Genomic DNA, 12034 nt, shown 5'->3' on the forward strand with positions numbered 1-12034 from the left:
TGGACTTGGAAATTCAGGAACAATGATATTGGAGAAGGGATGGCTATGTGGTTACAATGTGGTAACTAGTTTCTGACCAGGAACCTCGTCCTTAGCCAATGGGGACTTTAAGGCCGGGCCTCCTGCTTGTTCCAGTGCAGGCTAAGACTTCAGGGTCAGGCCAGCTCCTGAGCCCCACACAGGGCTGCCTGCATACTCTTGTGACTGCATTAGAGCCAGAGTGCTCTCTACCCTATCCTCTTCTCTCCTCTTTGTCACAGCCATGGTCCCAAAGAGCACTTGTCGAACACATTTATACATCTATCTCTATCTCAAAGTCAGGTTCCCAGAGAATCAATCCCCATAGCTGACCATAAATGAGGATTCACTGTATGTGTGTGTGTATATATAGTATTTTAGAACACAGAATGGGCATTCTTGTGAAAGCTTCATGGACATGTATTGCAGAACTAGAGTTTTAAAAAGGTTGCTCATTGTCAGAGTCCGGATGTGCAGGGCCGGATGTGCCTGAGGGAGAGCCAGAGATAGGACTTGCCAAACCAGCTATCAGCCCCAAGGACATTGACCATCTATAGCCACCCCCTCCCCTTCCTTCACCCCCCTGAGTGAGATGAGCCACCCTACCTGCCTGCCGAGCTGCTATAGAGCACGTACTCCTTGCTGATGTAATTTCGCGACGAACGTAACTGTGCACCATTTGAATTGACCAATCATGTGTAACCGAGAGAATGCCCCTAACCTCCCCTATATAAACCCTCGAGTTTGGAGGCTTGGGGTCGATTCCTCTGTCTCCTGTGTGAGATACGTGTCGACCCGGGATCCCGCTAAGACCCGGGATCTTGTTAATTAAAGCTACCTCTTGCTGTTACATCAAGAATGGCTACTCGTGATTCCTGGGGGCACCCCAGCCCGCGATCGGAGCGAGAGACGGGGCTCCCCATTTTGGGGTATGCTCTTTCATTTGGGGGCTCGTCTGGGATCTGAGCATGACCCCCCCGGAACCAAGAATGCCACTTGGAGGTACGTTAGTGTGAGTGCTGGAAAGCGGCTGCTGTGTGTGAGTGTGTGTGAATTAAGTCTTGTAGTCTGTGTTTTTCAGTACCGGTTTAAGGTCTTGGTGCACTGTCTGGGCAGATGAAGGATTCCTGCCCTGTGCACGGGTGGAAGAAGGATTCCAACCCCATAGAAAGCTAGCTTGAGAGTGCACTGTCTGGGCAGAAGAAGGATTCCTGCCCTGTGCACGGGTGGAAGAAGGATTCCCACCCAGTAGAAAGCTACCTTGAGAGTGCACTGTCTGGGCAGAAGGAGGATTCCTGCCCTGTGCACGGGTGGAAGAAGGTTCCCCACCCCGAATAGGCGCCTGTGAGTAGATGAAGGATTCCTACTCCAAATAGTCTTTTTTTTTTCTTTTTCCTTTTTAGAAAGCGCACAGGGGGACGCCCCAATCGCGCAGGATCTGGGACGCATGAGAACGTTCCACGAGCTGAATTTTGCAGGGAGGACCCGGCAACTGACAGTCAAAAAGATTTGACTGTGTTTAAAATCTTGGACTGACGACTGTGTTTGAAATCATGTTTTGCTTTGTTCGTCGAAGAGTTTTACTTGGTCCCCTTAATGCTTAGTGAGTAAGAAACTTAATCTTATGGACCCTGCTCTAGTGGCGGTGTGTTGGTTGATAGCCAAAGTTAATTTTTTTTTCTTTTTTTTTTTATTAACTTGAGTATTTCTTATATACATTTCGAGTGTTATTCCCTTTCCCAGTTTCCGGGCAAACATCCCCCTCCCGCCTCCCCTTCCTTATGGGTGTTCCCCTCCCAACCCTCCCCCCATTGCCGCCCTCCCCCCATAGACTAGTTCACTGGGGGTTCAGTCTTAGCAGGACCCAGGGCTTCCCCTTCCACTGGTGCTCTTACTAGGATATTCATTGCTACCTATGGGGTCAGAGTCCAGGGTCAGTCCATGTATAGTCTTTAGGTAGTGGCTTAGTCCCTGGAAGCTCTGGTTGCTTGGCATTGTTGTACTTTTGGGGTCTCGAGCCCCTTCAAGCTCTTCCAGTTCTTTCTCTGATTCCTTCAATAGGGGACCTATTCTCAGTTCAGTCGTTTGCTGCTGGCATTCGCCTCTATATTTGCTGTATTCTGGCTGTGTCTTTCAGGAGCGATCTACATCCGGCTCCTGTCGGTCTGCACTTCTTTGCTTCATCCATCTTGTCTATTTGGGTGGCTGTATATGTATGGGCCACATGTGGGGCAGGCTCTGAATGGGTGTTCCTTAAGTCTCTGTTTTAATCTTTGCCTCTCCCTTCCCTGCCAAGGGTATTCTTTTTCCTCATTTAAAGAAGGAGTGAAGCATTCACATTTTGATCATCCGTCTTGAGTTTCGTTTGTTCTAGGGATCTAGGGTAATTCAAGCATTTGGGCTAATAGCCACTTATCAATGAGTGCATACCATGTATGTCTTTCTGTGATTGGGTTAGCTCACTCAGGATGATATTTTCCAGTTCCAACCATTTGCCTACGAATTTCATAAACTCGTTGTTTTTGATAGCTGAGTAATATTCCATTGTGTAGATGTACCACATTTTCTGTATCCATTCCTCTGTTGAAGGGCATCTGGGTTCTTTCCATTTTCTGGCTATTATAAATAAGGCTGCGATGAACATAGTGGAGCACGTGTCTCTTTTATATGTTGAGGCATCTTTTGGGTATATGCCCAAGAGAGGTATAGCTGGATCCTCAGGCAGTTCAATGTCCAATTTTCTGAGGAACCTCCAGACTGATTTCCAGAATGGTTTTACCAGTCTGCAATCCCACCAACAATGGAGGAGTGTTCCTCTTTCTCCACATCCTCGCCAGCATCTGCTGTCACCTGAGTTTTTGATCTTAGCCAATCACACTGGTGTGAGGTGAAATCTCAGGGTTGTTTTGATTTGCATTTCCCTTATGACTAAAGATGTTGAACATTTCTTTAGGTGTTTCTCAGCCATGTGGCATTCCTCAGCTGTGAATTCTTTGTTTAGCTCTGAACCCCATTTTTTAATAGGGTTATTTGTCTCCCTGCGGTCTAACTTCTTGAGTTCTTTGTATATTTTGGATATAAGGCCTCTATATGTTGTAGGATTGGTAAAGATCTTTTCCCAATCTGTTGGTTGCCGTTTTGTTCTAACCACAGTGTCCTTTGCCTTACAGAAGCTTTGCAGTTTTATGAGATCCCATTTGTCGATTCTTGATCTTAGAGCATAAGCCATTGGTGTTTTGTTCAGGAAATTTTTTCCAGTGCCCATGTGTTCCAGATGCTTCCCTAGTTTTTCTTCTATTAGTTTGAGTGTGTCTGGTTTGATGTGGAGGTCCTTGATCCACTTGGACTTAAGCTTTGTACAGGGTGATAAGCATGGATCGATCTGCATTCTTCTACATGTTGACCTCCAGTTGAACCAGCACCATTTGCTGAAAATGCTATCTTTTTTCCATTGGATGGTTTTGGCTCCTTTGTCAAAAATCAAGTGACCATAGGTGTGTGGGTTCATTTCTGGGTCTTCAATTCTATTCCATTGGTCTATCTGTCTGTCTCTGTACCAATACCATGCAGTTTTTATCACTATTGCTCTGTAATACTGCTTGAGTTCAGGGATAGTGATTCCCCCTGAAGTCCTTTTATTGTTGAGGATAGCTTTAGCTATCCTGGGTTTTTTGTTATTCCAGATGAATTTGCAAATTGTTCTGTCTAACTCTTTGAAGAATTGGATTGGTATTTTGATGGGGATTGCATTGAATCTGTAGATTGCTTTTGGTAAAATGGCCATTTTTACTATATTAATCCTGCCAATCCATGAGCATGGGAGATCTTTCCATCTTCTGAGGTCTTCTTCAATTTCTTTCCTCAGTGTCTTGAAGTTCTTATTGTACAGATCTTTTACTTGCTTGGTTAAAGTCACACCGAGGTACTTTATATTATTTGGGTCTATTATGAAGGGTGTCCTTTCCCTAATTTCTTTCTCGGCTTGTTTCTCTTTTGTATAGAGGAAGGCAACTGATTTATTTGAGTTAATTTTATACCCAGCCACTTTGCTGAAGTTGTCTATCAGCTTTAGTAGTTCTCTGGTGGAACTTTTGGGATCACTTAAATATACTATCATGTCATCTGCAAATAGTGATATTTTGACCTCTTCTTTTCCGATCTGTATCCCTTTGATCTCCTTTTGTTGTCTGATTGCTCTGGCTAGAACTTCAAGAACTATATTGAATAAGTAGGGAGAGAGTGGGCAGCCTTGTCTAGTCCCTGATTTTAGTGGGATTGCTTCAAGTTTCTCTCCATTTAGTTTAATGTTAGCAACTGGTTTGCTGTATATGGCTTTTACTATGTTTAGGTATGGGCCTTGAATTCCTATTCTTTCCAGGACTTTTATCATGAAGGGGTGTTGAATTTTGTCAAATGCTTTCTCAGCATCTAATGAAATGATCATGTGGTTCTGTTCTTTCAGTTTGTTTATATAATGGATCACGTTGATGGTTTTCCGTATATTAAACCATCCCTGCATGCCTGGGATGAAGCCTACTTGATCATGGTGGATGATTGTTTTGATGTGCTCTTGAATTCGGTTTGCCAGAATTTTATTGAGTATTTTTGCGTCGATATTCATAAGGGAAATTGGTCTGAAGTTCTCTTTCTTTGTTGTGTCTATGTGTGGTTTAGGTATAAGAGTAATTGTGGCTTCGTAGAAGGAATTCGGTAGGGCTCCATCTGTTTCAATTTTGTGGAATAGTTTGGATAATATTGGTATGAGGTCTTCTATGAAGGTTTGATAGAATTCTGCACTAAACCCGTCTGGACCTGGGCTCTTTTTGGTTGGGAGACCTTTAATGACTGCTTCTATTTCCTTAGGAGTTATGGGGTTGTTTAACTGGTTTATCTGTTCCTGATTTAACTTCGATACCTGGTATCTGTCTAGGAAATTGTCCATTTCCTGAAGATTTTCAAATTTTGTTGAATATAGGTTTTTATAGTAAGATCTGATGATTTTTTGAATTTCCTCCGAATCTGTAGTTATGTCTCCCTTTTCATTTCTGATTTTGTTAATTTGGACACACTCTCTGTGTCCTCTCATTAGTCTGGCTAAGGGTTTATCTATCTTGTTGATTTTCTCAAAGAACCAACTTTTGGTTCTGTTGATTCTTTCTATGGTCCTTTTTGTTTCTACTTGGTTGATTTCAGCTCGGAGTTTGATTATTTCCTGCCTTCTACTCCTCCTGGGTGTATTTGCTTCTTTTTGTTCTAGAGCTTTTAGGTGTGCTGTCAAGCTGCTGACATATGCTCTTTCCTGTTTCTTTCTGCAGGCACTCAGCGCTATGAGTTTTCCTCTTAGCACAGCTTTCATTGTATCCCATAAGTTTGAGTATGTTGTATCTTCATTTTCATTAAATTCTAAAAAGTTTTTAATTTCTTTCTTTATTTCTTCCTTGACCAGGTTATCATTGAGTAGAGCATTGTTCAATTTCCACGTATATGTGGGCATTCTTCCCTTATTGTTATTGAAGACCAGTTTTAGGCCGTGGTGGTCCGATAGCACGCATGGGATTATTTCTATCTTTCTGTACCTATTGAGGCCCATTTTTTGACCAATTATATGGTCAATTTTGGAGAAAGTACCATGAGGAGCTGAGAAGAAGGTATATCCTTTTGCTTTAGGATAGAATGTTCTATAAATATCCGTTAAGTCCATTTGGCTCATGACTTCTCTTAGTCTGTCTACATCACTGTTTAATTTCTGTTTCCATGATCTGTCCATTGATGAGAGTGGGGTGTTGAAATCTCCCACTATTATTGTGTGAGGTTCAATGTGTGTTTTGAGCTTTAGTAAGGTTTCTTTTACGTATGTAGGTGCCCTTGTATTTGGGGCATAGATATTTAGGATTGAGAGTTCATCTTGGTTGATTTTTCCTGTGATGAATATGAAGTGTCCTTCCTTATCTTTTTTGATGACGTTTAGTTGGAAATTGATTTTATTTGATATTAGAATGGCTACTCCAGCTTGCTTCTTCTGACCATTTGCTTGGAAAGTTGTTTTCCAGCCTTTCACTCTGAGGTAGTGTCTGTCTTTGTCTCTGAGGTGTGTTTCCTGTAGGCAGCAGAATGCAGGGTCCTCGTTGCGTATCCAGTTTGTTAATCTATGTCTTTTTATTGGGGAGTTGAGGCCATTGATATTGAGAGATATTAAGGAATAGTGATTATTGCTTCCCGTTATATTCATATTTGGATGTGAGGTTATGTTTGTGTGCTTTCATTCTCTTTGTTTTGTTGCCAAGACGATTAGTTTCTTGCTTCTTCTAGGGTATAGCTTGCCTCCTTATGTTGGGCTTTACCATTTATTATCCTTTGTAGTGCTGGATTTGTAGAAAGATATTGTGTAAATTTGGTTTTGTCATGGAATATCTTGGTTTCTCCATCAATGTTAATTGAGAGTTTTGCTGGATACAGTAATCTGGGCTGGCATTTGTGTTCTCTTAGGGTCTGTATGACATCAGTCCAGGATCTTCTGGCCTTCATAGTTTCTGGCGAGAAGTCTGGTGTGATTCTGATAGGTCTCCCTTTATATGTTACTTGACCTTTTTCCCTTACTGCTTTTAATATTCTTTCTTTATTTTGTGCGTTTGGTGTTTTGACAATTATGTGACGGGAGGTGTTTCTTTTCTGGTCCAATCTATTTGGAGTTCTGTAGGCTTCTTGTATGTCTATGGGTATCTCTTTTTTTAGGTTAGTGAAGTTTTCTTCTATGATTTTGTTGAAGATATTTACTGGTCCTTTGAGCTGGGAGTCTTCACTCTCTTCTATACCTATTATCCTTAGGTTTGATCTTCTCATTGAGTCCTGGATTTCCTGTATGTTTTGGACCAGTAGCTTTTTCCGCTTTACATTATCTTTGACAGTTGAGTCAATGATTTCTATGGAATCTTCTGCTCCTGAGATTCTCTCTTCCATCTCTTGTATTCTGTTGGTGAAGCTTGTATCTACAGCTCCTTGTCTCTTCTTTTGGTTTTCTACATCCAGGGTTGTTTCCATGTGTTCTTTCTTGATTGCTTCTATTTCCATTTTTAATTCCTTCAACTGTTTGATTGTGTTTTCCTGGAATTCTTTCAGGGATTTTTGCGATTCCTCTCTGTAGGCTTTTACTTGTTCATTAATGTTTTCCTGTGCTTCCCTAAGTGTGTTCATGTCTTTCTTGAAGTCCTCCAGCATCATGATCAAATATGATTTTGAAACTAGATCTTGCTTTTCTGGTGTGTTTGGATATTCCATGTTTGTTTTGGTGGGAGAATTGGGCTCCGATGATGGCATGTAGTCTTGGTTTCTGTTGCTTGGGTTCCTGCGCTTGCCTCTCGCCATCAGATTATCTCTAGTGTTACTTTGTTCTGCTATTTCTGACAGTGGCTAGACTGTCCTATAAGCCTGTGTGTCAGGAGTGCTGTAGACCTGTTTTCCTCTCTTTCAGTCAGTTATGGGGACAGAGTGTTCTGCTTTCGGGCGTGTAGTTTTTCCTCTCTACAGGTCTTCAGCTGTTCCTGTGGGCCTGTGTCTTGAGTTCACCAGGCAGCTTTCTTGCAGCAGAAAATTTGGTCTTACCTGTGGTCCCGAGGCTCAGGTTCGCTCGTGGGGTGCTGCCCAGGGGCTCTCTGCAGCGGCAGCAACCAGGAAGACCTGTGTCGCCCCTTCCGGGAGCTTCAGTGCACCAGGGTTCCAGATGGTCTTTGGCTTTTTCCTCTGGCGTCCGAGATGTGTGTGCAGGGAGCAGTCTCTTCTGGTTTCCCAGGCTTGTCTGCCTCTCTGAAGGTTTAGCTCTCCCTCCCACGGGATTTGGGTGCAGAGAACTGTTTATCCGGTCTGTTTCCTTCAGGGTCCGGCAGTGTCTCTGGCAGGGGTCCTGCCGCTCCCCCACGGGAGCCCAGAGGCCTTATACAGTTTCCTCTTGGGCCAGGGATGTGGGCAGGGGTGAGCAGTGTTGGTGGTCTCTTCCGCTCTGCAGCCTCAGGAGTGCCCACCTGACCAGGCGGTTGGGTCTCTCTCTCACCGGGTCTGGGAGCAGAGAGCTGCTGCGGGCCGGGATCCGCGGGTGTGGGACTTCCAAAGTTAATTTTTAAAACAGTGTTTTATCTGTGCTTGTGCTCGCAGCCAGCTGAGATAAGCTAGAGAAAGATTTAAATTTTGCTTGGGAGTAAGGAATCTTAAAGGCAGAGTTTCAGCCGTTTTGACACTTAGTGCGTAGCTGCCTAAAAGATCAGAAATGCTTTCAACAGGCTATCAAAAAAGAGAGAGAGAGAGAGAGAGAGAGAGAGAGAGAGAGAGAGAGAGGCTGTGTTAGAAATGCTACAGGAGGAACTATCTGAAAAGGCTGAGAGGGAGGTGGGAGAGGACTATAAGGAAAACAAGAACAAGAAAGGAATTTCTGACATTTGCTCACAGTAGGAGAGCACTCATTTAGAGAAGTTCTTTAAGGGAGCCTGCCTTATCAGGAGGTGGCCAAGGTCAGCATTAATGTTTTCTTTTCCATGGGCCTTTAAACCCAGTGAGACAGTTTGGTAAAGGGCTGCTACTGAGGTCCTGATAGCCCCAGGTGAATTGGTTACGATTCTTTTGTCAGCCACCTGGCATCTAGCACCCAGGTTCTAACCATCTCTCCATCCTTTGGTTATACTCCTTGAGGGAAAAATCTAAGTCTAGAGAGATAGTCGATAAAAGATCTGCTGCCTCTCTGCTCACCTTTCTGTTTCATAGACAAAGCTTGTGCTTATTTGTACAATGGCTTTTTGTCCAAGAAGGCCTCCTGGTTTAGCTGTGTGACTAAATGCTGTTTGCCCTCTTCATGCTTGTTAGTAACTGTTACAGGTTTTCTTTACCACTGAGGAAAGACGGGATCCTACTAGAGGCCAGAAAAAATGTTCCAGACACGGAGAGAAGGCCCTGACTTCTGCCTGCTCTCTTCAGACGCCTGAAGGTAGGGAGTGCTCCAGGTCTGCCGCCAGGCTCCAAGGGTGGTCTCTGAGGGGCTGGAAAATGCCCCACCAATTTGGCTAAGATAAGGAAAGGATATGAACAGAAAGTTACAGAAACTTGAAGGGTTAAGCTAAGTCACTGAGAGAGTTATTGTAAGTTGCAGAGAAAAATAGCTGTAGAAGAAGGTGCAGACAGAGAGATTGAAAAAAAGAAAGAAAGAGGATAAAAAGAGCAGGAAGCTAGGGAAGAAAAGAGACAAAAAGAAGAAGAAGTTAGAGAGCTAAAGAGAGATAAAAGATGAGAGAGGAACATATACTGGCCACAGTAGTTAGGGAACTTAGGAAGATAGTACCTGGCAACAGAAGAGAATTCCTGGCTAAAGATCAGTGTGCCTAATGCAAAGAAAAAGGACACTGGGGCAGGGACTGCCCAAGAAAGAACAAGAGGGGCCACTGGAGAGCTTCTTGGTCCTAGAGTGCTGGACAGGGACCCAATGATCTGTGCTCCTATGCCCCCCAGTGGGCCAATATCCAAAGACCTTGAGTGCAAGGGGCTACTGGCAACGAACAATACTTATGGACTGCCCGAAGAACAGTGGACCTTGGCGTGGGCCGGGTAACCCACCCACTAATTCATGGTCATCCCTGACTGCCCCTATCCCTTGCTCATGAGAAAATTGCTCTCCAAATTGGCTTTCGTGGGCTAAAATCGCTGGGTGAGGCCATGTGTATGCATATCTACAGACTGTGAATGTGGAGCTTAAGACCTGTCTCAGTGCACCAGTACCTGATGCTGGGAGATGTGTGACTTAGTCCTGTTCTGCTTGGAACACACCGTTCCTGCCAGCCAGGCACTGGCAATTATCACCCAATCCAGGACTTAAACTGTGATAGAGTGGCTGATGTTTTGCCTTTAAATAGAGTGTCCCAAAAGATGGAACCACTGGTCAGCTGCCATGGACTAGATTCTCCACCGGTGGGGACAATCTGGTCACCTTGCTGCCCAATCCAGACCTGGAGCCACCACAGCACGAGTGTCAAGCACTGACAGAAGCCCATGGGTGGAGGAAAGACCTCTGCAACTGGCTGATTGACCCCTGCTGAAAGCCGAGGACCTTGTCCACACGACGGGAACAGTTCTCTTCATGAATGAAGGTCAGAGACAAGTGGGTGCTGCCATGGTGGACAACACGATGTCATCTGGGAGGGCTGAACTTCTACCCCCCAGCACATCAGCACTTCAGATGCCTTTACCATCTCTTGGATGCCCTGGTGAAGCCAACAACTGCAAGAGACGGCCTCGATAGTCATCAAGAAGATACTGGAAGAAATCTTCCCCCAGCCTGGAGTACCCAAGGTAATCTGGTCAGACAACAGCCCTATTTTCATTGCCAAGGTAAGCCAGGGTATGGCCAAGTATTTAGAGGTCGATTGGAAATTACATTGTATCTACAGACCTCAAAGTTCAGGACAGGTAGAGTAAATAAATAAAACTCTAAAAGAGACCCTGTCCAAATTAAATTAACCATGGAGACTGGCGCAGACTGGGTGACACTCCTTCCCTCTTGCTCTTTTCAGAGCAAGAAATACCCCTTCCAGATTCAGCCTTACCCCCTTTGAGATCTTATATGGGGCCTCAGCCCCCCTGACTGTATTAGATGATGTTACTGAACCAACACGTCATAGTGCCATAGTAATAATGATTTGTGTGCCAGGCTAAAAGACCTACAGGTGATACAGAAAGAAATCTGCTCACAGCTGACAGCAGCCTATGCCCCGGAGACCCCTGAGACATCCCATCAGTTCCAGGTCGGAGACTGCAGCTACACTGAGCCCAGACACTCGAGCCTAGCTGGAAAGGACCATACCTGGTGCTGCTGACCACCCTGACAGCTGTCAATTCTCAGCCCTCACCAGTCGTGTACTAGCTGTTGGGGCTGAGAGCTGGGACCTAGAGGGAAATTCAGTCATGTTTGTCCCGGGTTCTATCAAGATAGGTGTCGGATAGGCTTGATTTCCATTACAAATGATGTAACATTGCATATGTTAGTACTCTTAATACTTCTTGGGACCGTGCCTCAGGGATCACAGTCTGTATAAGCTTAGAAGTTCTAAAAGCTAGTCATGACCTTGGTGTATAGGCTTAGATAGTGTCCAGATTAGAATCCTCATGTTAAGACAACAATACCAAGCTGTTATGCTAGATGAAGCTGAGTTCTCCATGAAGTTCTAAGATTAGAACTATTAACAAAAAAAAAGAAGTGGGGAATGTAGAACTAGAGTTTTTAAAAGGTTACTCATTGTCAGAGTCCGGATGTGCAGGGCCGGACGTGCCTGAGGGAGAGCCAGAGATAGGACTTGCCGGACCCGCTACCAGCCCCAAGGACATTGACCATCTGTAGCCACTCCCTCCCCTTCCTTCACCCCCCTGAGTGAGATGAGCCACCCTACCTGCCTGCCGAGCTGCTAGGGAGCACGTACTCCTTGCTGATGTAATTTCGCGCCGAAAGTAACTGTGCACCACTTGAATTGACCAATCATGTGTAACCGTGCAAATGTCCCTAACCTCCCTATATAAACCCCCCAGGTTGGAGGCTCGGGGTCGATTCCTCTGTCTCCTGTGTGAGATACGTATCGACCCGGGATCCCGCTAAGACCCGGGATCTCCTTACTAAAAGCTACCTCTTGCTGTTACATCAAGAATGGCTACTCGTGATTCCTGGGGGCACCACAGCCCGCGATCAGAGCAAGAGACGGGGCTCCCCATTTTGGGGTACACTCTTTCAGTATCTTTGCTACATGTCTTTTCACTGGGATCTTTCCACATGACTTAGATATTCTTGCCATGGGGTCATTACCCGTCACCTTGCAATTTCAATTTTGTGTTTCTTTTGGATGCTAACGCTGTTTGACATAAGATGCAAGGATGAACTTCCATAATGGGCTATGGTTTCATACTTGATTTACAGCCATGTGGCCCTCGGGTTGCTTCCTTTTGATCCTAGAGTTTGATTAATCTTTCCAGCAAGGCTTCCAGTACTTGATAGTAT

This window comes from Rattus norvegicus, chromosome 9 (assembly GCF_036323735.1).
Source record: "Rattus norvegicus strain BN/NHsdMcwi chromosome 9, GRCr8, whole genome shotgun sequence".
Classification (NCBI taxonomy): Eukaryota; Metazoa; Chordata; class Mammalia; order Rodentia; family Muridae; genus Rattus; species Rattus norvegicus.